Source organism: Ovis aries, chromosome 1 (assembly GCF_016772045.2).
Source record: "Ovis aries strain OAR_USU_Benz2616 breed Rambouillet chromosome 1, ARS-UI_Ramb_v3.0, whole genome shotgun sequence".
Classification (NCBI taxonomy): Eukaryota; Metazoa; Chordata; class Mammalia; order Artiodactyla; family Bovidae; genus Ovis; species Ovis aries.
The window spans coordinates 22340678-22368069 of NC_056054.1; the positions used below are offsets into that span (position 1 = coordinate 22340678).

General features: G+C 50.7%; 1 protein-coding gene across 2 annotated transcripts in view; it reads right to left on the bottom strand.

The window, feature by feature from the left end:
* Nucleotides 1-27392, bottom strand: part of TRABD2B (TraB domain containing 2B) — a 226182-nt gene that overhangs the window by 59422 nt on the left and 139368 nt on the right. The gene's annotated exons all lie outside the window — the stretch shown is intronic.

Sequence of the window (27392 nt, forward strand, 5' to 3'; positions counted from 1 at the left end):
GTGTTCCTGGGGCCTGTGTTTCCCCATGCCCTTCATGCTGCTGCAGGGCTAGCACATGGCCGGCCAGTGAATGTCCTGCAGTCACTCAGGGCTGGGGTCTCTCTTGCGGCAGCCGGGTCATGGATTCATGGAGTCACGGTGTCTGTGCTCACACTGGCATGCACTTTCCTTTCGTCGCGTGGGGCAGGGGGCCCACGACAGCCCCAGGCCTCTGAGAGCACAAGCTAGTGAGATCATGGGTCCATGCCAGTCTGGGGTAAGCAATTCCCGCGAAAAGCAGGGTGCTGGGCTTCGGCATGAATATCCTGAGTGTTTCGTTTGCAGTCACAAACACATCGCTTTCCTGGATCTGATTTTATTTATTTTGATTGGATCTTAACAGTTCTTTACAAGGTTGAAACCGAAGCCGCCTGAGGTCCCTGGGAGACTTGCTAAAACTTCAACTGCACCCAGTTTAGCAGAGCAACTTGAAAGTCAATCAGCGGTGAGGGACAATTTGCCTCATTATTTCCAGCCCTGGAATTTGGCAGCAGACGGAATTCTAGGCCTGGCGTGGACGTGGTGCAGGGCGATGAACACAGCAAGGTCTGTCGCCCCTGGCTGTGTCTGAGTAGGGTCTGGGGCCAGTTGGGCTGATATTCCCTCTGAGGGTGGGTGGTGCCATGAAGGCTCTCCTACTTGGGGAAACAAGGGCAAGAACCCCTCAGACCCCAGGTTCAAGGTTGCTGCTCCAAACCTGTGTGGATCAGTCCTGTAGGTACAGGATTCTGAACACCCCTGCGGGCTGAGCCCTGGCTGGGCTCTGAAGAAGCACATACGGAACAGGACATAGTTGCTATTCTCCATAAAGCAGCAGGGAGATACTGGGGCAAAATCTTACAGAAGAGAGCAAAGGGCCCTGGGAATGCCCAGGAAGGAACACGAGGGGCTGACGCCTTCTCCATTAGGCCTTCTTTTCTCTGTGAGGTCCACGCTGACCCCCAACCTCTGTGTGGTTCCCACCCCTCTCCCCACCCCCGCTTTGTAAGCACTATCATTTTCTTCATTCGCCACTTTCTAACACACGATGCTAATCACTCACTTATCACATTTCCTCCCACTAGAAGGTAAAACACTCACTAAATGTTTGGCATGTGAATGAATGAATAAACTTGGTGGCTTTTTAATACCAGTGACCATTCCCGGGACCTCCATTGCAAGTCCAGTGCCCCAAGCCTCCATCCCTTCAGCAGCAGGGTGTCAGTGCCGGGGAGAAGGGAAAGTGGGGCTTACATACCATCACACCCAACTGCTCAGAGAGGAGCAGGGGTCTGTCCAAGGTCACACAGTGCAGGAGACCTCAGGATGTGCTGGTGGATCCTTCTGCTCCCTGGTCAACCAGGGAGGGCCTGGCCCACTGCAAGCTCACCGGGACAGAGCCTGTGTAAGAAAGGAGGACCAGAAGCCCTTGGCAAGGCCAGCAGCAGTGGATCCCACCTTGCTTCCAGCCATCCTGCCCTCCCTCCTGGCAGGAGAATAACAACAGTCAATGGATACCGTTTATCAGGTACTGAGAAATTTGTATCATGTACACACTTTATAAAATCTCAAGCCTCTTGTCAATCCTAGAATCATGAATATTTCAGTTTGAAAAAACAACAAAACTAAGGCTCAGGGAGGGCGAACACCTTGTCAAGGTCATACAGGGCGTGTTCTTTCCTTGCTCCAGGTGCTTGTGGTGCCTCGTCTGGCATCTCTTCCCCATCCCTCCTCTTCTCCTGCAGGAGGTCCCCAGATGAGCCTAGGTTCTCCTCCTCAGCTGTCAGGGGTCAGTGTGTGAGAAGATCCAGGGCAACCCCTTCACACCACGGTGCTAATTGCTTGCTAATTGCTAATCGCAGGCAGTTAAGGGAGTCAGGAGTCGGGAGGCTCCCGGCAAGTGCCGTTCTGTGTGAGGCTGTGCTGCGGAGCCTCAAGAGGCTGGCAGGGGAGGAGGCTCTGGGTTTGAGTTGGCAAATCAGGTCACCTCTCTGAGTCATCATCCCTGTCTTCCTCCGGAAAGGGGAAAGAAGAAAGCCCAGGGCTGTCGGAGGAGTCGGGGGGGGGGGGGGGACCTGTGGGAACCTGATTCAGCACAGGGCTCGGCTCTGGGAGCAGGAACCACGGCTCTGACTCTCAGAACTGGAAGGACCCCACATGTCTCCCCGGCTTGGCGATCCTGGCAGTGTCACTGTCTGGCAGGCACGAGGTGGGTGGGTGGGGTGGGTACCATGGCTCTGGGGAAGACTGGGGGTTCCTGAGCACGTGTATCCCATCCCAGGCCACTACAACTTCTAGAAAGTGCTTTTCCCACTGAATCAGACCCTGCCCACCACCTCAGTCCAGCCTGCCGGCCCCTAGAACTGGTCTGTGCTCTGTGAGCTGGGGAAGAAGGCCGCAGAGGTTTGAGGCAGCAAACACCCTGCATGCGTGCAACCCACCTCCTCCATGGAGACGCCTAGCTCGAGAACCTGTCTCCTCTGGGCCAGCATGAACTCCAGACCCTCCAACCCAGGCCCGTACTCTGGAGGTGCACCCTCCAGCCTGTCAGCATCTCATCCAAAAGCACACATTTGAGGAAGAAGACATTCCACATAGGTTGAAACGGTGAGGTGCCGCCGATTAACTCTCAGCCTAGCCTGCCAGAAAATGTCATTAACCTCACTGCCCAACCCCAGCGCGGGGCACTCTGGTCTCTCTCAGACCTTCACACAGAGACGTGCTCAGGTGAGCACACACACACACGCACACGTGCACGTGTGCATTCCCCCTTGCATATATACTCCACAACACACCAAGAGATCCTGCACAAATTCTCCCGTAGACACACACCTAGATGTACACAGGTCCCCAGACGTAGACACAGACACACACACAGAGTCACACTTAATTATGCACACACTCCCTGTCACAGTCTCACACTCATGGTCACAACACACACAGAGACACACACCCACACACTTAAACACAATCATATACACATTCATACTCACTGTCTCTCACACACACACAGAATCAGACACACATTCACACTGTCTCTCACACAGTCACATACACACACAGTCAGGCAGACACTTCTGCTATGCTCTTGCTGCCCCCCACACACCTGTGGGCTTGCCCTGGGATAAAATCTCTCTGCTCTGGGGATCTATGATCCCAGAACAAGGCCACTGCTCAGGCAAAGTGACACATGCGGACCTCACCTCGGCTATCTTGGGCTCTAATAGACCTCTTCCGGTGCACCCCCACCGGCACCCTCATCACAGTCAAGCATGCAGGGAGGACACATCCACCCTCCTGTAGAAGTAGGACAAACTCCTACTCGCTCAGTGACCTTGGGCAGGTGCCTGGATCTCTCCAGAGCATTTCCTCATCTGTCAAATGGGGACATCTTTCTTGCAGGGTTGCTGTGAAAGTTAGAGATAATGTACATACCACACTTTTTGTTTAATTCTTTCCATTTCCTTAACAACCTTATGAGATGGGTGCTATTATTACTACCATTTTAAGAGAAGGAAATTGAGGCACATGGAATTTAAAGAGCAGACATGCTTGTGATCATTGGGCTTCCCAGGTGGCTCAGTGGTAAAGAATCCACCTGCAATGCAGGAGATGTGAGTTCCATCCCTGGTTTAGGAAGATCCCTTGAAGAAAAAAATGGCAACCCACTCCAGTATTCTTGCCCAGGAAATCCCATGGACAGAGGAGCCTGGCGGGTTACAGTCCATGGAGTCGCAAAAACCAATACAGTATTGTAAAGTAAAATAAAGTAAAAAAAAAAAAAAATAATAATAATAATCTGTAAAAAAAAAATGAATGAAAGTAACAAACAAAAAAAGGATCGGACACAACTCTTTCTTGGACTAAAGGCACTGAAAATCTCATCTTCTGACTTCAATTCCAAGTGGGAATGGAGGGTTTGCTGCCTCAGTACGGTAAGGTCAGGGTCACTGCCCGGGGCAGGATATTTTGGACTGTAGGGAGAGGCCTCAGATGCCCTGCCTGACCTCCCTGACCTGGAGCATGGGCCTCTGCTTGCATTCCCCTTATAACAGGGGGCTCACTAAAGCCTAGGGCTTCAGGGAGGACGGGCCTCTGGTGGGCATGCTTGGTTCTCGGTTGTGTGTTTGCTGGTACAGGGGGAGCAGGGGTGCTGCTGGTCTGGGAGGACAGAACAGTACCTCGGGTGAGGCCTCCAGCCCAGCTGAAGCAGCGTCAAAGCTGCAGAGGCCTGTGAAGGTCTTCCCTCTAGCCGAATCCTCTGGGTTTTCACTGGGTTGGATGGAGGCCTAGAACCGAAGCCGCTGAGTTCCTGTTCAGAATTTCTTCCTCTGGGAAGCCGTGTAAAGGGTGAGATTGGAGGGGCTCCAAGGGTCACCCCACTTGCAGGAGGGCTCCCCAGAGCTGAATGAAGCAGCACGCTGCTCCCTCTTGGGAGGGTGGCTAGTGTCATGCAGGCAGCTCCTTGGGCTGGCCCCTGGGTGGGTAAGTCCTGTCCTGGGGCCTGGTTCCTGCTGCTGGCCCCAGGAAGGTTACTGGCAACTCTCTTGTCCTTCCTGTGCCTGCATTTCCTCATCTGTAAAGTGGAGGCTGTTAAACTGACTCCCAGGGTCACTATGAGGGTCAGTGACACACAGGAAATCAGCCGGCACAGGGCTTAGGAGAGGACCCTGGTCAAGGACCGTGAGGAAGAGGCTTGCCCACAGGGTCTGCTGTAACTGGGAGAAACAGGGTTCCGGGACTGGTCATTCTTGGTCCTCTCCCCTCACTCCTTCTGTCTGCCTGCCCAGGCAGGCGGCCTCCTTAGGCAACACAGATCTGTTAGGTCTAAATCCCGCCAACACCACAGAGGCAGGGCTGGTGGGGGAGCCTCTAGTGATAAGGGTTATTAGCTCCCCTCAACATTCTGCAAATTCAGTCCTAGACTGAACTTACTGACCATCCACACTGGTGGGGGGCGGGGGGTGATGTGCTCTCTAGTCCACGATCTCAGTCATTACAGGATCCTATGGGTGGACAGGGTTGCCTCCCCATTTCACAGATGAGGAAACTGAGGCCCAAAGAAATGCAGCCACTCACCCAGGCATACAGCTCACCTAGTAGGTGGGGGAAGCGACACTTAAACTCATATCCAAAACTCATGTCCAAAGTCCACGTCCTATCTTCTCCCTCCTCAAACTTGCTAGAAGCAAAGATGACAGCAAAGGGCTGTGTGGCAGAGGGGTCCCTGAAACTAAGAGGGCCGGAACAACATTTGAGGCTCCTGAACCTTTAATAATTTCTCCCCTTCTACTCTATTCCATAGTTCCCAGGCCCCAGTGCTGCCTGCAGAGTGGCTAATCGCGGGCAGTTACCGCAACAGCTCGTCATAAACAGTCTGTAAAAGGCCCGGTAGCTCACACCACACAAATCCAGAGAGCACCCCACTCCCACACGCATACACGTGGAGGAGGCCAGCCTGGCCAGCTCAGGCCCCGGACCTGCTGGGTACTCACCTCGGAACAAGGCGCCACGAGGGAGACAGACAGCCAGCCCAATTTTCCTGCAGCGGGTCTAGGGCTCAGAGAAGAGGGCACCCTTTCCAAGGTCACAGAGTGGGCTACGGGCAGAGCAGGACGAGGCGTCTTGGTTTCAAAAACACATGAGCAAGAATAAAGGTTGACGCCACTGGTAATTTCCAAAGTACTTCCAAACCTGGGTTCTCACAAGTTCCCACAATAGCTGTCTTGGAAAGGTAGAAAGTGAGTCTCAGAGAAAGAAAGCCATAGTCCATTCCTAGCCCAGGCCCTGGAGTGACCTTCCCACAGCACGAGTCCAGCCACACCGTCTCACTCCCAAGCCCTTGCGGCTCCGCATGGCCCCTGAAGCACATACCTGACGTCTCCTTCCTTAGACGCACCTCCCACTCACCCGAATTACGATTCTGAAGCGGGGACTAACTACTCATGAGTCGCCCCAGACACCAGTCTCTTTCAGGCCTCCACACTTTTGCTTAAGTTCTGACCTTTGCCAGGACATTTCTCCTGCCACGCCTTTACCTGGCTGACGCTGCCTGGGTTGAGCATCTGTTCCTTATGGGTTTCCACTGAAGAATTCCTGGCTCACTAGGACTGGATGCTGAGCTGTACAAGGGCGGGAACACCCAGCCTGGTATGGAGCAGGTGCCTAGGAAGGCTCTCATTTCTGGGAGCACTGTCTCTTCTCCCAGGAAGCACCTAGCCCCTCAGCCACCACTAAAGGACTCCGTATGGGCTCGGGGAACCCTCTAGGGGAACGGAATGGGAAGAAGCTGCTGAGTTCCCGGCAGGTAGTGCTAACCCTTCAAGGGAAGCCCACTCTCTGCGGTGGGCCCTTGAGCTGGGAGTCAGGAACCTAGTTCACATTCTGCCTCCAGCACTGACTTGCTGTGTGGCAATGGGCCTGTTTTCTTGTCTGTTCCATTGGGAGAGGTCTGAGGCTCCAAGAGAACAGAGACAACGTCTATGTGCCCCTTAGAGTATGCTCTGTGCTCCACAGGTGGCAGAACGCAGCAAACAACCTTATAACCCACCAGCTGGGATTTTCAGTGGGGTGGCTGCAGTGTCGGACTCTCACTGGGGCTTGGGTGAAAGCTCGCACATACTTAGAGAGTCACGCAGCCCACCTGGCTTCAGGTGGCCTCCAGTGGGCTCCCTCTATCACACCTGGGTCAGGGCAGAAGGGTGGCTGGCGCTGAGCCCACAGACATAACTATGGTTGATGGAGAAATGTCTGTCTTCCCAGATGAAAAGCTATTCTTAATTTTACCACTGCTTTTGGTTTGTGGTTGAACTCATGATATATAATTTAAAATCTATTTAACTCATGATATAGAATGTATTTTACATCTGTCATTTATTTCAAAAGATACATTTATTTTGAATAAGTAAAAGAGGGTCTGAGATGTTCATGTTGAGTGAGAAGGGACCACATTGTTAAAACACAAAGAGTGGAGAGACACTGTCTTGGTTAAAGGGATGCTTCATGGGTCCAAGCTCCATGCAAAACCAGGCAGGATGGATGGGTGACTGTTGGGTGGGGAGGAAGGGGCTGGGGCTGTCCAGGGTGCCACCCAGGCTGCTTATCCCCCTTTAACACCATGCATCCCAGCAGGCTCCCCAAAGTCAGCCGCTGACATCTGAGAACTGGAAGGGATGTGATACAGGGAGGTGGCCAGTGAATTCCTCAACCCACTAGCTAGGGACTCCGGAAATATGAACGGATCAGGGAAGTCTGCAAGCAGGTTGCCTGATTTCTCAAATCAGCAGGCGTAGTTAGGGCATCCACACATGCTCTGCAGCGAAAGCCTTGGCTTCAAACGCCCACGTCACCTCCTCTGTGTGGCCCGTGGAGAATCCCTTGGCCTCCCTACTCTGCACACATGGCCCTTAAACTGTCGCAACAAGAAGCACAGCGAGGTGGAGATGGCCGAGGGCACTCCTGGAGGGTTCGGAGCCTGGAAGAAGCATTTCCCTCTCCGCAGATTCCTGAGGCACCTGACCTGCCTGTGATGGGGAGGTCAAGGCCTCTCATGGCCCAGAGGAGACACACGGGTGGATGGAGAAGAGGCCTCTGAGGGAGGAATCATCTCAACAGCGCAGAGCGGGAGCTGAGGCCCCGGCAGGTGGGCAGCCATCAGCACTTTGGCCCGTAGAGTTGTCCCCTCCTTTTTTAACAGGAGGAATTTAAAGAAACAATTTACTCAAGCTGGGGCCATCACTACCTTGGGTCAACCACCCCAAAGGTGCCACTTTGGGGCTTGGTCAGGAGAGCTGGGGCACTGGGGCTTCAGGAGCTGGAGTCCCAGCAGCTCAGATAGGCTGGGACCTCAGGCTAGGGACTCAGCCAAGAGCCTCGGGTTTTGCGTGTTAACTCGGGGAGGGTGAGCCTTTCCTCACAGGCCTGTGTCTCACAGCAGGTGCCCTGAAGAGCAGATGCTCCCTCCAAGGCTCAGCTCCCACCCGCTGTGCTCCTACCCCAATGGGTGGCACTTTCCCCCTTGCTGGCTGGTCCCCTGGAACTCTGAAGGCTTCTAAACTTTATCTGCCAAACAGGCCCCTGAGTTGAAATTCCCTCCCCCAGGCCAGATGGGGGTCTCTTATTCTCTGATTTGGCCCCCACAGCGAGGGAGGGAGGGGCCGTGCACACAGGAGGAGTTTGTCATGTCCCTTCCACCCACCTTTTGCATGGAAGAGGGTGGTTGTGGGTGAAAGGTGCACTCAGGTCACTTGGCCAGCAGCAGCTGCAGCCTTTGAGGGGACACATGGGCTCAATTCACAGGAGCAACAAAGAAAGAGTAGTTGGCGAATGGTGCCCTTTAGTGGCTGAGCTCACAGAGGCCAGAGGCTTGAGTCGGCTTCACTGGGGCCTCTGAGCTGCTCCTTGCCTAGGGTGTGGGCTTCTGGAGGAGCTCCCTGTGCTCAGACTGCTCGCCAAAGCCGCCTGTGGCCTGTAGATGAATTGAATATAACCCAATGACAAAGTGAGCCCCAACACCAAGAATCTAAATTGAGAAAGGAGGGTCTTTGAAGGTCAGGGGGCTGCAGCCCCTCAGGGCACAGGTGTCCCCTATAGGGGTATCTCAACAAGTGAGGTGGGGTAGCAGAAGTGGGGTCAGAACCCAGCCCCTTTCCTCCCTGGGCCCTCAGTGACAAGAAGCTGCTCCTGTCCCACATTGCCTGCTGAGGTCTTGTCAGGTGACAGACATTAGATAAGACAGCAGTCCTGGCGGGGACTGTGATGGGAATACCATGCTTTCATCTGACCCAATGCCACCCTGAGTCTGCAACACGGGCAGGGCAGGGAGGGTCATTACTGCCAAGGAAGCTGGGGCCTGGAGAGAGAATGACCAGCCCAAAGTGACCCAGAGAGTCCCTGTGCCGGCCTGTTCCCTTTTGCTCAGACATCAGGACTGGCCTGGCCTTGACTTTCCAAATTCTTACAAGAAGCTAATTTTAAATATTCCCCCCAGGGGGGCAGGACACAAGGAATGTGCCGACTTCTCTGATCTCAAGGCTGCCCATAGCCCTCTTTGGCCTCAACAAGAAGTGTCTAGTTTCTGGGGGAGCCCTAGGAGTCACTCACCCCCACCCTAGCAGAGGTGCTCAGCTTGCGCAGGGTGGGAGAAGAGTGGGAGGAACCTGGGCTGCAGCTCCAGGGACTGGGGGCTGTGCTCAGCTCCTGCCCTGGCTCACAGGGGCATGCTGATGTGCGGCTCCCCCATGCCTCAGTGTCTCAGTGGTCATACGGGGCTCACAGCCCAAATCCACCTGCAGGAGTAGATGCCTGGCCTGGGGGTCACCCGGGTCACCATCCCCCACTGGATCCTCAAGTCCACCATCCTCAACTCTTCACCCCACCACTCCTGTTGGCCCCTGCTCCCACGTTCAGGCCACCTCCTGGGTCCTCCCTCCCTCATCCCTGTCCCTTCCACTTCTTTCTCCATCAGTTCTAAGATCCGAATCAGAACACAAACACAAGTGTACAGTCAATGAACCTTGCATGAATGAATCCCTCCATGATACTGAAGATCCTCCTAAAACACACTGACAGCTTTTTTGCTGTACTCTATCCTTCTTAGGACCGGAGAAGGAAATGACAACCCACTTCAGTATTCTTGCCTGAAAAACCCATGGACAGGGGAGCCTGGTGGGCCACAGTCCACGGGATCGCAAGGGTCAGACACGACTCAGTGACTGAAACACCATCCTTCTTAGCATAAGGTCAAGTCATCACCTACCATCAGGGACCTGGCCTCTCCCTCCTCATCGCTCACTACTGCATACCCCACGTTATGCTTCACTGCTCTTTGAAAACCTCAGGCCCTCTCCAGCCTCTGGCTCGTGAACCTGCTTTTCTATGCCTTCTGTCTAACCTCTGACCATCCTTAGAAAGCCAGCTGAGGCCCTTTCTTAAGTCCCTTTCTCACTAGGTTGGAAGTCCTCCTCTGTGCTAAGCACTTCAGCTGGTCTTTTCAGGGTCTCACTGCCCTGCCCCAGGCAGGACCTCTTCTTGGACCGGACCTCTTGAGAACAACCCAACATGACCCAGAGAGTCCCTGTGCTGGCCTGTTCCCTTATGCGTGGACATCAGGACTGGCCTGGCCTTGACTTTCCAAATTCTTACAAGAAGCTAATTTTAAATATCCCCCCTGGGGGGCAGGACACATGCCTTCCTTATTCACCCCTGGTCTTGTTCCCAGACCCAGGGACAGACCTGGCCCACAGGATGACCTCAGTGCATCTTAGAGGAACAAACAAAAGTCAGATCTCTTGCAATGACATCAAATACAACAACCCTGATGGGCAGCTGGGCAAGGGAGTGCAGGGGTTCACACAAACCAGGCATTGCTTTGCTACTGAGAAATAAAGTGACTTAATACACTCTTTTGGATGAGAAAACCCTCCAGGCTGGTGATCAGAAGGAACTGGGTTCAAGCTCCAGATCTGCCTCAAAGCCAAATCGCCTCCCTTCTCCAGGGCCTCAGTTTCTCCTCCTAACAAAAAGGACATGACCCCACTTTGCACTTTTTAAAGGATCAGACAAGATAATGATGGTGAAAGGGGCTTTGACAAGTACAAAGCTCTAGCTAGATGTATAGGGTGACGGATATTATTCAGACACAAAGAGAGTTTTCTCTAAAGCCTGTTATCTCGTCTTTATTTTCTTTCAAGGAAATCAGACTAGCCCGCCTGCATTATTGTTGGCACTGTGCACCAGGGGGAGAGGGAGGCAGAGAAGGAATCTTTAAGAGAGACTCTCTGGGGGACACTAATATTTTTAATAGTTTGTGGGTTATGAAGCAAATCTCTGTTCTCCGTATTATATATCTCGGCCGAGCCTGAAGAATGTTTCCAGAGTCTTTAATGAAACTGAAGCAGTAACCCAGCAGAGAGAGAGAAAGGAAGAAAGAGGAGATTTATTTGCAGAGATGTTTGCTCAGAGAGAGGAGAAAGCAGTCAGAAGCAGGGGGCCTGACTCGGCCACATTCCCCTGCCATCGAGTGCCCTGATCCTGGCTCTGGTCACTGCCAGACCACCTGTCCTCACCTTTGAAGAGCATAGGTGGTGGCCGAGTCCACGGCCTCTTCTCTCCAGGGCTGGGGTTGGTGCGGGCGGGGGGCTGGTGGGGGGGTTTGCTGCTTTCCCATCTAATGGTCTGGAGAGGAGGGCGAGCTCGCCAGCAGCGGGTAGACTGGCTTTTACGGCACGTAAGAGAGCCGGCTGCAGCCCAGGGCCTCGGTGGGAGAGCGGAATTATTAATAGATCCTACCGAGGCCTCGGGAAAAATGCAGGACTACGTGGAGTTTAAAAGGTCAGCGTGAATAACAAAAACAGACTTTCTGGGGAGTCAGAATGGGTTTAAAATACACTCAGAGGGGCCTGGGGCTCCTTTGCCACGGCAGGCGCAGCAGGACCGGCTTTGTGTGTTTGCAGGCGTGCGTACACACCTCTGGGTTTGTCAGCTCCCAGGGCGCCGGCTGGAGACTTCAGCCTCACAGGCTGTGTGCTCTGGGCAACTTTTGAGTGCCAAGAATGGCAGCTCAGGGGCTCAGCTGCTGTGCGCTGGGGGGACCACTCATCTCTCTCTCTCTATAAAGCGGGGAGAGTGGATTAGCTGGGCCTAAGAACATTCCCCACGTGGCCCTGGCGCTGCACGGACCTGGGTTCATGTCCTCAGCCATCGCTCAACTGGTGAGGGGACTCTGGGCAAGTCGGTTTTTCCTTTCAGCCTCTCTGTGTCCTTCACACCCACAGGGTTACTGTGGGGATGAAGCAAGCAGAGTGTTCAAGACACGTGGTTCCGTGGTTCTTTCTCCTCCTGCCAGGCCTCTTCTTTCAGTCCATCTCCTATCCTTTCTCTGCATTTTAGAGGGTTCATTCATTCGATTAGACCAATATTTATTGAACACTACTATGCTCTCAGTGCTGTCTGAGGCCCTGGGATATGGTTAAAACCTCCTGTCCTCTGGAGCTCACATTTTATGCTCACTGGTATCCGCCTGTTCTGGGCTGGAGGTCAGAACAGAGACTGGGAGCCCCAGGGCTCTGGTCCAGTCAGATTAACATCATTATGATCCCAGGTTAGCAGGAAAAAGGATACACCACAAATGAGAAGATGGTGTCAGTTTTAAGATTAAGTCTCAGGTACTACCTGGCTGAGCAAGTCAAGAGTTACAGCCTAGAAGAGAGACTGAGAATTTAAAGCTGAAAACAGCTTCCCCAGATGGAGTAGTGGCATTTGGTTGAGTTCAGATAACCAAGACCCCAGCCAAAGGTCCAGCCAGTCCATGAGCACTGGCAAAAGAGGTTGCAGGTGACAGAAGATGCTGGGATGGGTTAACATACCTTCCCTCTTGGTAGTCATAGCAACCTAGCATCCCAGCTCCTCTTATAACATTTACTTGTACTTCATCCTACCTTGATCATACCTTTCTGAGGACTCCTATGACATTCATTACGAGCTTGCATTTTGGCACCTGGTAGACCTTCTGGACACCCCACTTTCCCCTTCATGCCCATGGATACTTCCTCCGGCAAACATGCAAGGAATTAGATGTCACCGAACTGTACAGTAGAGTAAGGACATATCAAAATTCTCTCCTCAATGAAAGCAACAAGAATATTGGGGGAAAGAAGATCAGAATCAATTTTTTGAGAAGTATGGAAATTAGCCTAAGGATTGCAGGAATCCAGGGAGCATGTACTCAAGAAAAAGGAGGTTAATTTTGGTAAGTATAGCAAATTTTTTGATATTTTAACTTTCCCTATTCTCAACCTCTACACTCCTTTGGTGGTAACCTTGAAAACCAACAACTGCAAATACAGTGAAAATCAGCAGTTTGGCAGTCACTGGAGAGTACAAAATAGTATTGAGGGAGCTCCTTTATAAGCCTCATTTCTAGAGAACTGCCATTCTACAACCTGCTGGTAATGACTTAGAAGTTCCAACTCTCAAGGCTGCCTGTATGTGATCTGACTTTGGGTGCCCCTCATGCTTATAGCCTTTTCCCCAGGGATGTTTACTGAAAAAAAAAAAAATCAGAGCAATTGTTTAACATCAATGCAGTCTGAGGTAGTGGATAACAGTTGAGGCAAATAGGGCTTCCCTGGTGGCTCAGACGGTAAAGAATCTGCCTGCAATGCAGGAGACCCGGGTTTGATCCCTGCATCAGGAAGATCCCCTGCAGAAGGAAACGGCAACCCACTCCAGTATTGCTGGGAAATCCCATGGACAGAGGAGCCCGGTGAGCTACATATATAGTCCATGGGGTTGCAAAGAGTTGGATTCTACTAAACCACCACCACCACCACCACCACCACCAATAAGCTAATTTGAGCAAAGACTTCAGTTGACCGCATATGACAAAGAATACACATGTAACATAACCGTCTCAGAAAAACCACAAGGGAAATAGTAATAACAACAAACAGCCTGAGGAGAGGGAGAATCTGATTTCCAGACTTGTCATCCTGCATTATTTTGAATGCCTAGTTTTCAACAAAATATATAAGAAATTCATAGAAACAATTTTGCCTATAAACAGGGGGAAAAAGTGATCAACCAGAAGTATCCCTGAGGAAGTGCAGTAGTTGTACTTACTGAAAAAAAAAAGACTTTCAATTATCTATTTTAAATATGTCTAAAGAATTAAAAATGTCTAAAGAACTAAAGGAAAGTATGAAAATGATGTCTCACCAAAAGGAAACTAACAATAAAGAGACAGAAATCCTTTTTATAAAAGAAGCAAATAGATATTCACATATTGTATAACTGAAAATCACAGTAAGTGAAATGAAAAGTTCACTAGAGGGACTCAACAGTAAATGTGAGCAAGCAGAAAAAAATGTGCTACCCTGAAGATATGTCAATTGAGATTATTCAGCCTGAGGAACAGAAAGAAATAAGAATTAACAATGAACAGAGACCCATGGACACCATCACAGTACCAAGACAGGCATAATGGGGGAGTCCCAGAAGAAGAGGGGACAGAAAACAGGGGCAGAAAGAATATCAGAGAAATAACAGCTGGCAACTTCCTGTATCTCATGGAAAACATTAATCTACACATTGAAGAAGCTCAAAGAACTTCAAGTACTATACGTTCAAAAAGATTGACACTACACATATCATAATTGAATTGTTTAAAGCCAAAAATAGAGAACCTTGAAGGCAGCAAGAGAGAAATGTCATTGCATACCTAAATAAAATTAATTGCTGATTTATCATCAGAAATCATGAAGGCCAGAAGGCAGTTGGAGGATGTATTCAAAGTCCTGAAAGGTAAAGAATGTCAATGAAGAATTCTGTATCCAGCAAAACTATACTTCAAAAATGAAGGAGAAATTAAGATATTTGTAACAAGATAAAAACAGAGAATTTGTTGCCAGGATGGCCCTATAAGAAATACTAAAAGGAGTCTTTCAGGCTGAAATGGAAGGACACTAGACAGTAACTTGAATCTACATGAAGAAATAGAGCAATGGTAGGGCTTCCCAGATGGTGCTAGTGGTAAAGAACGTGCCTGTCAGTTCAGGAGATGAAAGAGACTCAGGTTCGATCCCTGGGTTGGGAAGATCCCCTGGAGCAGGTACTGGCAACCCACTACAGTATTCTTGCCTGGACAATTCCACGGACAGAGAAGCCTGGTGGGCTAGTCCATGAGGTCGCAATGAGTCGGACACAACTGAAGGACTCAGCAGTAGCAGCAGGTAGCTTTATAGGTAAATATAAAGGATGGTATACATTAGTTTTTTGTAACTTTTCCCCTACCATCTCGTTTAAAAGGCAAATGCATAAAACAATAATTATAGATCTGTGTTGATGAGCTTTATTATACCTAAGGATATAATTGGTGCACCAAAAACAAAAGAGGGGGAGGGAAAGAAGCTATGTAAGAACAAAGCTTTGTATACTATTGCAATATAAATTGATATTAATCTGAACTAGGTTGTTATAAATTCAGTTCAGTTCAGTCACTCAGTCGTGTCCCCATGAATCGCAGCACAGCAGGCCTCCCTGACCATCACCGACTCCTGGAGTTTACCCAAACTCATGTCCATCGAGTCGGTGATGCCATCCAGCCATCTCATCCTCTGTTGTCCCCTTCTCCTCCTTCCCCCAATCCCTCCCAGCATCAGAGTCTTTTCCAATGAGTCAACTCTTCACATGAGGTGGCTAAAGTACTGGAGTTTCAGCTTTAGCATCAGTCCTTCCAGTGAACACCCCAGACTGATCTCCTTTAGAATGGACTGGTTGGATCTCCTTGCAGCCCAAGGGACTCTCAAGAGTCTTCTCCAACACCACAGTTCAAAAGCATCATTTCCTCAGCCCTCAGCTTTCTTCACAGTCCAACTCTCACATCCATACATGACCACTGGAAAAATCATAGACTTGACTTTGTTGGCAAAGTAATGTCTCTGCTGTTTAATAAGCTATCTAGGTTGGTCATAACTTTTCTTCCAAGGAGTAAGTATCTTTTAATTTCATGGCTGCAATCACCATCTTCAGTGATTTTGGAGCCCCAAAAAATAAAGTCTGACACTGTTTCCACTGTTTCCCCATCTATTTCCCATGAAGTGATGGGACCAGATGCCATGATCTTCGTTTTCTGAATGTTGAGCTTTAAGCCAACTTTTTCACTCTCCTCTTTCACTTTTATCAAGAGGCTTTTAGTTCCTCTTCACTTTCTGCCATAAGGGTGGTGTCATCTGCATATCTGAGCTTATTGATATTTCTCCTGGCAATCTTGATTCCAACTTGTGTTTCTTCCAGTCCAGGGTTTCTCATGATGTACTCTGCAAAGAAGTTAAATAAACAGGGTGACAATATACAGCCTTGACATACTTCTTTTCCTATTTGGAACCAGTCTGATGTTCCATGTCCATTTCTAACTGTTGCTTCCTGACTTGCAATAGGTTTCTCAAGAGGCAGGTCAGGTGGTCTGGTATTCCCATCTCTTTCAGGATTTTCCACAGTTTATTGTGATCCACACAGTCAAAGGCTTTGGCATAGTCAGTAAAGCAGAAATAGATGTTTTTCTGGAACTCTCTTGCTTTTTCCATGATCCAGTGGATGTTGGCAATTTGATCTCTGGTTCCTCTGCCTTTTCTAAAACTAGCATGAACATCTGGATGTTTATGGTTCACGTATTGCTGAAGCCTGGCTTGGAGAATTTTGAGCATTATTTTACTAGTGTGTGAGATGAGTACAATTGTGTGGAAGTTTGAGCATTCTTTGTCATTGCCTTTCTTAGGGATTGGAATGAAAACTGACCTTTTCCAGTCCTGTGGCCACTGCTGAGTTTTCCAAATTTGCTGGCATATTGAGTGCAGCACTTTCACAGCATCATCTTTCAGAAATAGCTCATTAAAATGCTAATTATAATCCCCACAGAAAACACTAAGAAAATAACATGTAAGTAGTCTTAGACCTGGGTTGTATACCAGGCCACCCAAAATGGCTGTTCTCTTGTTCTCTGTACATCCCCTGCTCAACCAACCTTGCTTCAGCTGCACCCTACTCACATGCCTGACCTTCCCTCTTAATGATAGAGCCTAATCAGTGAATGCCTATATACTTGGCCCAGGCCCCAGCTAGTGACTGCTCTAATTATGAGATCAGAACTATCTCTACTACAATAGTTTATCAAAGGGGTGATTGAGCGATGGGCCCCTCTGTCATGGGTTCCATGTAACCAGTGAGCCAAACTAACATCAGTTCCCTCTATAGCTGGTAATCTCCCTCTCTTTCCCCAAACCCGCTTCCCTGGAAGTGAAGACTGCCGCTGTGTTCTGCCCGCTATTTCCTGCACTATTTTCTGCCCGCTATTTCCTATGATGTGAAGTATCATTCCAGGACCTTGCTTCTGATGTGTAAGATCCCTCATCTATTAAACACCGATGTCTCTGTCATTGCTTCCAGACTCTTTGGTCAGTGAAAGACCAAAGCTGTATTTGCCCAGCTCTTTGAGGCTTCCAGGCCTGTGGGGTACAGTCCCACGTAGGCTCACATGATAGGGCTGTCATTTCATTGCTAGATGACCTTTGGCAAGCTACTTCCCATTTTAGCGTCTTAGTTTCCTCAGTGGCTGTAGTTAATCCACACGTTTATCCATTCCCCCAGCAAGGCAATGGATATGCTGTGAATATCAAAGAGAAGATCCCTTCCACTGGATGGTGGGGGCCACCCTGGTAAGCTGGTTGTGAACTTGTTCCTCATCCTTCTCAGCTGCATGACTTTGGACAAGTTATTCAACTTCTCAGAGCCTCAGTTTCTTCTGTGTACAATGGGGACACAGCAGTCTATATGGAGTTAAGTGTGGCCATGGGTACTATCCTTATCCGGCAGAGTGCCTGGCATGTAGTTGTTGTTGCTGGTTCAGTCGCTAAGTTGTGTCCGACTCTTTGTGACCCCACGGACTGCAGCATGCCAGCCTCCCCTGTCACTATTTCCCGGAGTTTATTCAAACTCATGTCCATTGAACTGGTGATGCTATCTAACTATCTCATCCTCACATAGTAGATATCCAATAAATGTTGGTGATTACTCTGAACTGCGAGCAACTAAAGGGCAGGGAGGTTCTTTAATCATCTCTGGGTCCCCAAAGCCTGGCATAGAGCAGCTGTCCAGTAGATGGAGTGTTCACTCAACTAAACTGAAATTCACTGTCCCTTTTGTCATTCAAACAGAAGCCTAAAATCCTGTGAAAGTTCACACCACAGGGAAGGGGCTTGGGGCTCACGAGGCCAGGGTTGGAATTAGGAGAGAAAAGTCATTGGTGGGATCCATCTCTGTTCCCTGCTGGGCTCTGAGAGTCCAAGGCCAGGCCAGGCAGGACCTTAGCAGGAAATGTCATAACCTTGGCATCAAGAAGGAGCGGATTCGCGTTTTTCCCACATTAGGACATCTTGCTAAGAATGGGTTCCTGGCTCTGAAAGATATTTGGGATTCAAGGTTAATTAGGCCTCATTTAAAATTTCTTAAAGGGACCATGTACTCCCTCCATCCCAGTCACTCTTCCTGACAGTCTCCACCTGCCGCCTCTCCCTGTCCTTCCCGTGTCACTCCATCTCCCTTCCACGGTCTCCAAGAGCCTCCTCATGATTGAGTCCAAGCTGAGCACCTTGGGCCCACCTCCTGCCCTGCTGTGTCACCTGTACCATCAGGCCTCTGCAGGGCTTGGAGAGGGGCTAATCAGGCTTCTGGGGTAACTCGACTACCATGAGTGGAAAGTCCTCCTGGGACCTCCAAGAGTGATAAGTTGAAAAGCATCCCACAGGGCAACAGTGCCCAAGACTCACACAGTGGGCCAAGGAGCAGGGAAGCAGGAATCACATTGTTTGTTATAAGGCCCTTCCAGGCCCTTCCCATGGGTGTCCTCACTTAATACTCAGCAGCACTAGAAGGCTCAGCATCCCTTAAGGAAACTGAAGCCCAGAGAGGTTCAATACCATGGTCAAGTCACAGAGGGAAGGAGTGGATCCAGGACTGGCATCCACACTGTCTAAGGGCAGAGGTCACACTCTCAACCAGAACCCACGTAGCATCTCAAGGTAGGACATCTGCCTGGGAGGCGAGGGAGGGCAGCAGGGCCCCCCGCAGTGGCTTAATTTAGGGTTAATTCACAACTTGGGGGGTTGAGTTTTAGGAAAACAATCAGCTTCAAAGAAAGCAGCAGCAGGAGAAGCAGAATGAGGGAGGACGGGAGGGTGCAATTTGTTTGAAATCAGAACTGGCCTTGTTCTTTCCTTCCCTGCTAGGGACACTGGCTTCCCTCCTGAGACACCCACAGCTGGGCCCTGGACCAGGCTCACTCTTCTGGGAGGCATTCGCCCAGGAATCTGGAGATGTCTTAGCAAGAAAGAATGTAAACTGTCCTGCTCAGACGATGGGGCATGAGCAGGGAAGGCTAAGGCCTGGGAGGGAATCACCCCGCATCTCTGAAGGGGGATCAGCAGCATCTGCACCCACAAGCAGCGAGACCACAGATCATCTCTGAGGCTCCCAGTGCCTGCAGCTTACTGGGTGTCCTCGGGCGCTTCATTCACCTCTCTGCATCTCCTGTTTCCTGCTTAGAAACAGGTGTTGAAAGATGCTTTCTGCAGTCAGTGACTGCTCACAGGGTTAGATATTCACATCCAAGTCATTCCCCGGAGAAGACTAGTCCCCTTGGGAGCACTTTTAAAGAGAGGTAGTGTAACACACAAGCCAGCAGCAGAAGAAGGGACTTGATTATCCCCTGGTGTAACCCCACCACCAACAGATGGGAACAAAGGCCCAGAGGAACAGGGACTAACAGAGGGCTACCCAGCAGACTCAGCACGTTGGGACGTTGACCAAGTGTGGAGAAAGTAGATGGAGGAATGAGCTGCTTACTCAGAGTCAAGGCTGACCCCTAAGTGCTTCCAAAAGGGATCACTGAAGAGAGCAAACAGGGGGCTCCAGCGGGAAGGGCACACGGCCTGTTGCCCAGGGCGGATCTCTGTCAGCCCTGGATACCCTCAGAGAGCCTCATGGCATGGGGGCACTGGCTAGGTGTGGTGACCATCTATCAGTTCTGCTTTGTCCTCTACCTTGAGTGGGCCATGCCGGGCTTCAGGCTCTGGGAACAGGCTGGACGTCCACTCAAAGCTGCGGGATCACTGATATGAAATGCTCTCATGACAGGTTATGTCACAAAATGTAGTAGGTGTTATCAAGAAGGCTCAACTCCACCAGAGTCTGTCCTCAAAGAAGAGCCCACTGAGTAAAGAGCAGGGCTCTGACAGGCACACCGTGACCAACTGCAGGGACACAGGGGACATGGGGGACCCCCATACTCAGACCATCCCCCACTTCATGTGCAAGGAGCCTTGAAGTTGAAAGTGTTAGTTGCTCAGTCGTGTCCAACTCTTCGAGACCCCATGGACTGTAGACTTTGTTCATAGACTTCTCCAGGCAGGAATACTGGAGTGGGCTGCCATTCTCCAGGGGGTCTTCCCAACCCAGGGATCAAACTCAGGTCTCCTGCATTGCAGGCAGATTCTTTACCATCAGAGCCACCAGGTCTTCCCTTTAATCTTACCCCTATCCAAACACACACACACACACACACACACACACACACACACACACACACACACACACACACACACTCTAGAGCATCGACATGCACATGCTCAGGCACCCACTCACACATGAATACACATGTGCACACACACTCACTCATCTATCCAGTCTCCTAGTCAGGCTGAGCTGGCCTCTTAAATGTCTGGATGCTAAATGTATTAAATGTCTGGACGCCATTGCCTCCAGACCGCCTCATTCTCCACCCAAACTAGCTGATGGACCTCCTCACTGAGTTCCTGCAGTCCGTGCTCCATCCAGCCTGCAGCCAGAGAAAACGTTAGGAAATGCAAATCACACCTCTGAGGGGAGAGGAACGGAAAGAAAGAACTAAGGACATTCAAACTCTGGAGCAAGCCCAGCTCCTGTGTCAAGTGGGGGTGACTCGACGAACCTGGCAGTGTTCCTCCACCCCCATGATTCTGACTGCTAGCAACTCAACTACTTACTGAGCACAGTCAAAGGGCCATGTGCTTAGCATCTGTGGCACTACTGAACCTCTCCCAGACTCTACACAGCTGTGGAGTGGAGACCCTGTCCACCTGGTGGAATAAAGGGGAGGAAGATGAGCCAACAGGTGGACGGCGTGGAGTGAGGTATCTGGCCCTCTGTCCCTGGCCAAGCCTATTGCTGTCACTACCATCACTCCTGTAAATCTCGGTTGGCGTGGGTTTCCCCATGTGGACTGCGAGTCCGAGGCAGGGGGAGTTTACGTCCTCAGATTCAGTTCTGGGCCCTGGGCTGCAGATCGAGCCTGGCCACAGATCAAGTTTGCTGAATGAATCTTTGTCAGCTCATCAGAGCTCAAAGGGGCAGGAAGAGACCAGAATGCAGAGCTAGCAAGTTCATTTCACAGATGAGCAAAGTGAGGCTCAGAGAGATTTCAGGATGGGTGTGTGCTTCCCCTAGCAGGTTATCCTTAATGGCGGGGTAGGTTTATCCTTTTACATATGGGTGCTCTCATGCTGGGAATAAGGAGGTTAGGCTGGCCTGTTCCAGGGCTGTCCTGTCATTCTCCATGGACATCCACTGCACATTGAGCCCTTTCAGGAGCATTGTCTCCATTAGCCCTAAACAGATCTTCTCCCTTTTCAGAAGCAGAGACTCAGAGGCTCTGAGAGTTTCAGGAACGTGTTCAAGACCACATCCATTAGGCTGGAAACGGTAAGAACCATGATTCAAACCCAGATCCCCCTGAGCCTAGCATTCTTTTCTTTGCTCACAGACCCTACAGCCCAGCTCCTTGGCCCTCCTCGAAACAAGACAGGGTGTAAAGCCAGCCCCAGACTTGGTCCTCAGCATCCCCCAGAGCACTCATGTCTGAAACAGAATTTGGCAGGCCCACTGGGATTAATTAATTACAGGCCTATCTCCAGGGTGGCCCTGTCGGCTATCAAGGCTGCTGCATACCTGTTGATTACATAATCCATAAATACATTTGACATCTTTAATTGGAATCAGGCCCCCCAGGCCCTGCCCACAGTTGAGTTACGAGCTCCAAACTCCCTGTTGGCAGCCTTGAGCTTCTGCCTGAATCAGGGCCCAGGGAGGAGGAATCAGTTAGGGGCTTGATGACATTTCTCCAGGATTAGGAAGCAGAGGGAAAAAAAAATAAAATCTCTAGTGTAAGGAAGGGGATCTTCCTCAAGCTCTGTGGCTGTGGGTCACCTCCAATCCCATCTCTGCAAATCCAGAAAGCCTCCCGTGGGCCTTCTGCATCCGAGCTGCTGGGACCATGTGACAGCAGAACAGCCATATTGGGTTTGACATGCGGGGATTTGGGGCTTTCTTGCTGGAATCCCGCAGTGGTCTGCCTTACCCCTCTCATCTCCCAAGGTAAGCCCAGCGCCTCCCCAGCCTAACACGCAGATCCTGCAGGCACAAGGTGAGATGCTCAACTTGCCTGGACACTGCAGGGGTGCCTGGGCTCGTCTGATCCCGGAACTGTCGCCCACCAGGGGGGTAACTTTGCAAAAGTGACACAACTCACCCGTGGTTTCGCGCCCTCATTCATTCCCTCCTTCATTCAGTGTCCCTGAGTGCCTTCCATCTGCCAGGCTGTCTGAGGGGTGTGATGCAGGGGTGGAGGGGAGCTGTATGTGCTGAGCACAGTCCTGTCTGGAGGAGCCCATAGTGCAGAGGGCAGAGTATGGGCACAGTATGGACAGAGGGGTGGGGTGATGCAGGGCTGGGGTGACACCTCAACTGGGGGAGGGCTGGGAGGAGGGAAGAGAGGTTCCCTAGAACTGAGCTGGTCTTTCTGGACAGATCTGCAGGACCTACCCACTGTCTCTTCTGCCTTGCTTTCTTTTTTCCTTTTACATTTTTTTTTATGTGAACCATATTTTTAAAAATCTTCATTGAATGTGCTTTATGTTTTGGTTTTTTTGACTGTGAGGCATGTGGGATCTTTGCTCCCTGACCAGGGATCCAGCCCCTCACTCTCTGCACTGGACGGTGAAGTCTGAACCACCGGACCACCAGGGAAATCCCTGCCTTGCTATCTTGACAACAAAACAGTTGCTGTGAAAATTTACACAAAAAGCTTGTGGAAAGTGCCTGGTATGATACAGCTGTATTGACACTAGGTTCTAAACTTTTTTCCCATGTCACATGGAAAATGACAATATTGGGCACACTGGGATAAAAGATGGGGGCTTTAGTTACCCTAATCCTTGCAGGAACACCCAGAAGGCTTATCTTTGGGGAAGCTCTGCCTCACTGGGGACTCACATCCCCCAGTCTGCCTCTAAGAGTTTACCGCCCAAGCCAGAGCATCGCCCAACCTCCTGCCCTGCTTTCTCACTCTACCTGGTCCCTCACTGGGGCTGGGACCTCCCAGAGGGAGGGGTCTGGTCCCACTGTCTCTTCTTCTCCCCCAGCACCAGATGCTGCAGAAAGCCTCCATGGTGTGGAAGCCCAAACACCAGGAAAGAGAAGGCGTGTTCTATGACGGGGCACGGGAGCAGCCAGGGCTGAATTTAGCTCCCACCATGGCTGTGTGCTGGCTGTTCCCAACCAGGCAAGTGGTTGAGCCTCCTTTTCTCCTCACAATGCTTCCTAATTGGTTGACTGGGTGATTCATTCATAGGAATGTGTCTACTCCATTCAAAGATTGTTTTAGATCCCGGGGATATGGCAGGGAACAAAACAAACCCTGTAACATGCTGAAATTACTTTCTAGTGGAAAGGCAGGAATTAACAAAACAAGTACATATTTTGGATGGTGGGTGGCGAAAACCACTGGGAGAACATGAGGCAGGGGATGGGAGACCAGAAGGGTGTGTGTGGGGCTAGTTTAATTAGCGTGGTCAGGGGAGGCTTCGCCAAGAAGGGCTCCTGTGACATGTGTGTTTCGCGCCCTCATTCAATCCCTCTCTCGCCCAGCATCCCTGAGTGCCTTCCACCTGTCAGGCTGTCTGAGGGGTGTGACGCAGGGGTGGAGGGAAGCTGTATGTGCTGAGCACAGCCCTGTCTGGAGCAGAGGTCTGAAGAGGGTACGAGAGTATCCATGGAGGACACCTGAAGAACATTCTAGACAGAGGGAGTCTCCCAAACGTGAGGATGGAGCACCGCTGGCCCGTCTGAGGAGCAGTAAGGTCAGTGTGGCTGAAGTGCAGCGACAGGGGTGGGGTGGGGAGAGGCATTAGGCGGTAAGTGTGCAAACGCGGGGTGATCATAAGCAGGACCTCGGGCCATCACGAGGACCTTGGCTCTTTCTCAGGGTGAGGCAGGAGGCACTGGATGGCTTTAAGTCAGGGGTGGTGAGACTTGCATTTTAGAAGCTGACGGACCACTGTGTGTGACTGGCTGCTGATGGACACCTTGAACAAAATTCAAGGGGGCAAGGCAGAAGCAGGGAGCCCAGGGAAGCAGCTACTTTGGGGGGCGGGTGGGGGCGGGGGGGGCGGGTTCGGGGCCGGGGAGGTAGAGGAGAGGTGGTGAGCAGTGGGGGGTCTGGACTCACCACGGGGGCAGAGGCGACGGGACGTGCCGACCAAATGGACACAGGGTGTGAGGGGAGAGGAGTGGGGAGTGAGGCCAGCTGCTTGGGCCTGGGCGCCCATGGAAAAAGTGAGAGTGCTAGTCACTCAGTTGGCTCCGATCCTTTGTGACCCCCATGGACTGTGGCCCGCCAGAATTCTCTGACCGCGGAATTCTCCAGGCAAGAATACTGGGAAGGGTAGCCATGAAGTTGGTAGCCATTCTCTTTTCCAGGGGATCTTCCCAACCCAGGGATTGAACTCAGGTCTCCTGCATTGCAGGAAGATTCTTTACCATCTGAGTCACCAGGGAAGCCCATTGGAAGTGTGAGTCCATTTCCTGAGATAGAGGAGAATGTGGGAGAAGGTATGCAAGGGAGGGGAAGACTCAGAGTTTGGTGTCCAGTGGCTAATTTGGGGCACCTGCCAGACAGCCAGATGCAGGCATCACAGAGCACAGCTGAACACCAAGCTTTGGGGTTGAGGAGGGAAGTCTAGGATAGAGCGAGACATTCGGGAGATGACTTCAAAAATGAGTGGAGGTGGAAAGGAGGTTTGAGGATGAGCCTGGAGCCCTGGGTGTGTGGAGGTCAGAGCTGTGAGGAGCCAGGCCACTGCAAAGGAGCGCCAGGCAGGCAGGAGGCAAAGACAGGGGCAGCCCAAAATTCAAGTATTGTAGAAATTGCTTCAGAAAGAAGTTCTCCACAGAGTCAAGGCTGCTGACAATCAGATGCCCTCGCAGGAGAAGATGGCTGAGGCAGGTGTGGAGCCTGAGGAGCAGAGGGGCCCATACACCAGGTCATTCACCTCCCTCCCGGGATGCACACTCAGAACAGGTCTTTCAGGAAATGGAACAGCAGGGCCGTGGTATCTCTCTAGATGAGTTCCTGGCCCCAGGCCCACAGCCGTGGAAGAGAGCCCCAGCAGAGGCTGAGCAGAGCCCTAACTCTTGGAATGTCTTTGAACCCCACAAGGAAAAGCGGGAGCTTGGGAAGCAGGTAATTTTAGCCAAGTGCTCAGTGTTTGCTTAGAGTTCGGGTGCAGCAACCAGTTAATTACTCAAGTAAATCATGTCATGTCCCTGCAGCCGCTGTGCAATAACACCAAGCCGACCACACTTTTAAGGGTGATAGAAGCCTCTGAGTGCGAGCTAAGAGGTTTTATAGGCCACCCTTGAATGGGCCTCTTTCTCCCCGAGCCTACAGGAGTCATATGTGTCTATGCCTGCTCAGCAGCGGGGCTGGAGGGTGGCTCTTGAGGGCCACTTTCTTAGACAAGGTCTGTATGACCTGGGGCCAGTCCAGGGCTTGCTGGTAGCCCAGTTGGGAGGTGGAAAATTCCATCTTGTGTGACCTTGCTCACATCATCGTCATTGTGACGTGTTTCCTCCACTGCTCGGACACCACCCAACCCTCCAACTCAAATTCATGTCAAGTCAACAAACATCCATGGGGCCTGGCCCTGTGTGTTGCACTTAGAACCCAGGGGCTGATGTACGTCTTCCCCTCCAGGCAAATGCAAGAGATGGGCAGAGACTCTGTTCATAGGGGATGACAGAATGAAGTCTGTGCTTCATAAGAGGCAACAGTGTAATGAGATGTGAAAGTCCAGAGTGAACAATGGATTCTGGGATGGTTGTTCCTACAAGGACAACTGGGATAAGATTGCAACATGGGATTTGGGGATAAAGGGCTTACAGACAGGGAAGCAGCATGAACACAGGCCCAGGGACAAGCTTAGAACTCTTGACTCAGACACTCGGAATCCAAGAATCTCAGGCTGCTCCATGAGTCACAAACTAATGGGTCCATAGTACCATTAGCAAATGCAAGTATTTCAGCTCTTTAAGGAAGACAGAGGTTTCCCTGGTCAGATCTCTTCCCTCCCCCCCAGAGCAGGCGATCCTTCCACCAGTCACCAACAGGTGACACCTTCCAAGATGGGTGGACACGTGGGTCAGGGTTCCATCCTGCACAGGTGTTCAATCAGCATCTTTATCACCATCCATCAATCTCTAGACACTGACCAGGTGTGTTCGTGTCACCAGCTTTGTCCCATGGTGTTCCAACATCTCTGCCATGACCCTTCCTTCCAAATGTGAAGTTCCCCTTGCCACCAGGGCTGGTGTTTCTGTTGCAGGTCAGGGAAGGGGCTGAGTCCATTGGCATGCTAACAACTGGTAAGAGTCTAGGACCGCAGTTAGGAGCTTGGTCTCTGGTCTAACCATACCTCGATGTATCTGATCTCTCCTTCCTTAATATTAGGATAACACTGGGCACCACGATGGCGTGTCACTTACCTAGAGCCAGACATCCTGGAGTGTGAAGTTAAGTGGGCCTTAAGAAGCATTACTATGAACAAAGCTAGTAGAAGCGACGAAATTCCAGCTGAGCTATTTCAAATCCTAAAAGACTATGCTGTTAAAGTGATGCACTCAGTATGCCTGCAAATTTGGAAAACTCAGCAGGGGCCATACGACTGGCAAAGGTCAGCTTTCATTCCAATCCCTAAGAAAGGCAACGCCAAAGAATGTTCCAACTGCTATACAATTGCAATTATTTCACATGCTAGCAAGGCAATGCTCAACATCCTTCAAGTTAGTCTTCAATAGTTAGTGAACTGAGAACTTCCAGATGTACAAGCTGGATTTAGAAAAGGCAGAGGAACCAGAGATCAAATTGCCAAGATCCATTGGATCATAGAAAAAGCAAGAGAATTCCAGAAAATGTCTACTTCTGCTTCATTGACTACGCTAAAGCCTTTGACTGCATGAGTCACAACAAACTATGGAAAATTCATAAAGAGATGGGAATACCAGACCACCTGACCTGCCTCCTGAGAAACCTGTATGCAGGTCAAGAAGCAAAAGTTAGAACCATGGAACAATGGACTGGTTCAAAATTGGGAAAGCTGCTATGTCAAGGCTGTATATTGCCAGCGTGCTCATTTAACTTATATGTAGAGCACATCATGCGAATTGCTGGACTGGGTGAAATCACAAGCTGGAATTAAGACTGCTGTGAGAAATAGCAATAACCTCAGATATGAAGATGACATCACCCTTATGGCAGAAAGTGAAAGTGAAAGTGAAGTCGCTCAGTCATGTCCGACTCTTTGCAACCCTGTGGACTGTAGCCCACCAGGCTCCTCCGTCCATGGGAGTCTCCAGGCAAGAATACTGGAGTGGGTTGCCATTTCCTTCTCCAGGGGATCTTCTCAACCCAGGGATTGAACTTGGGTCTCCTGCATTGCAGGCAGACGCTTTAA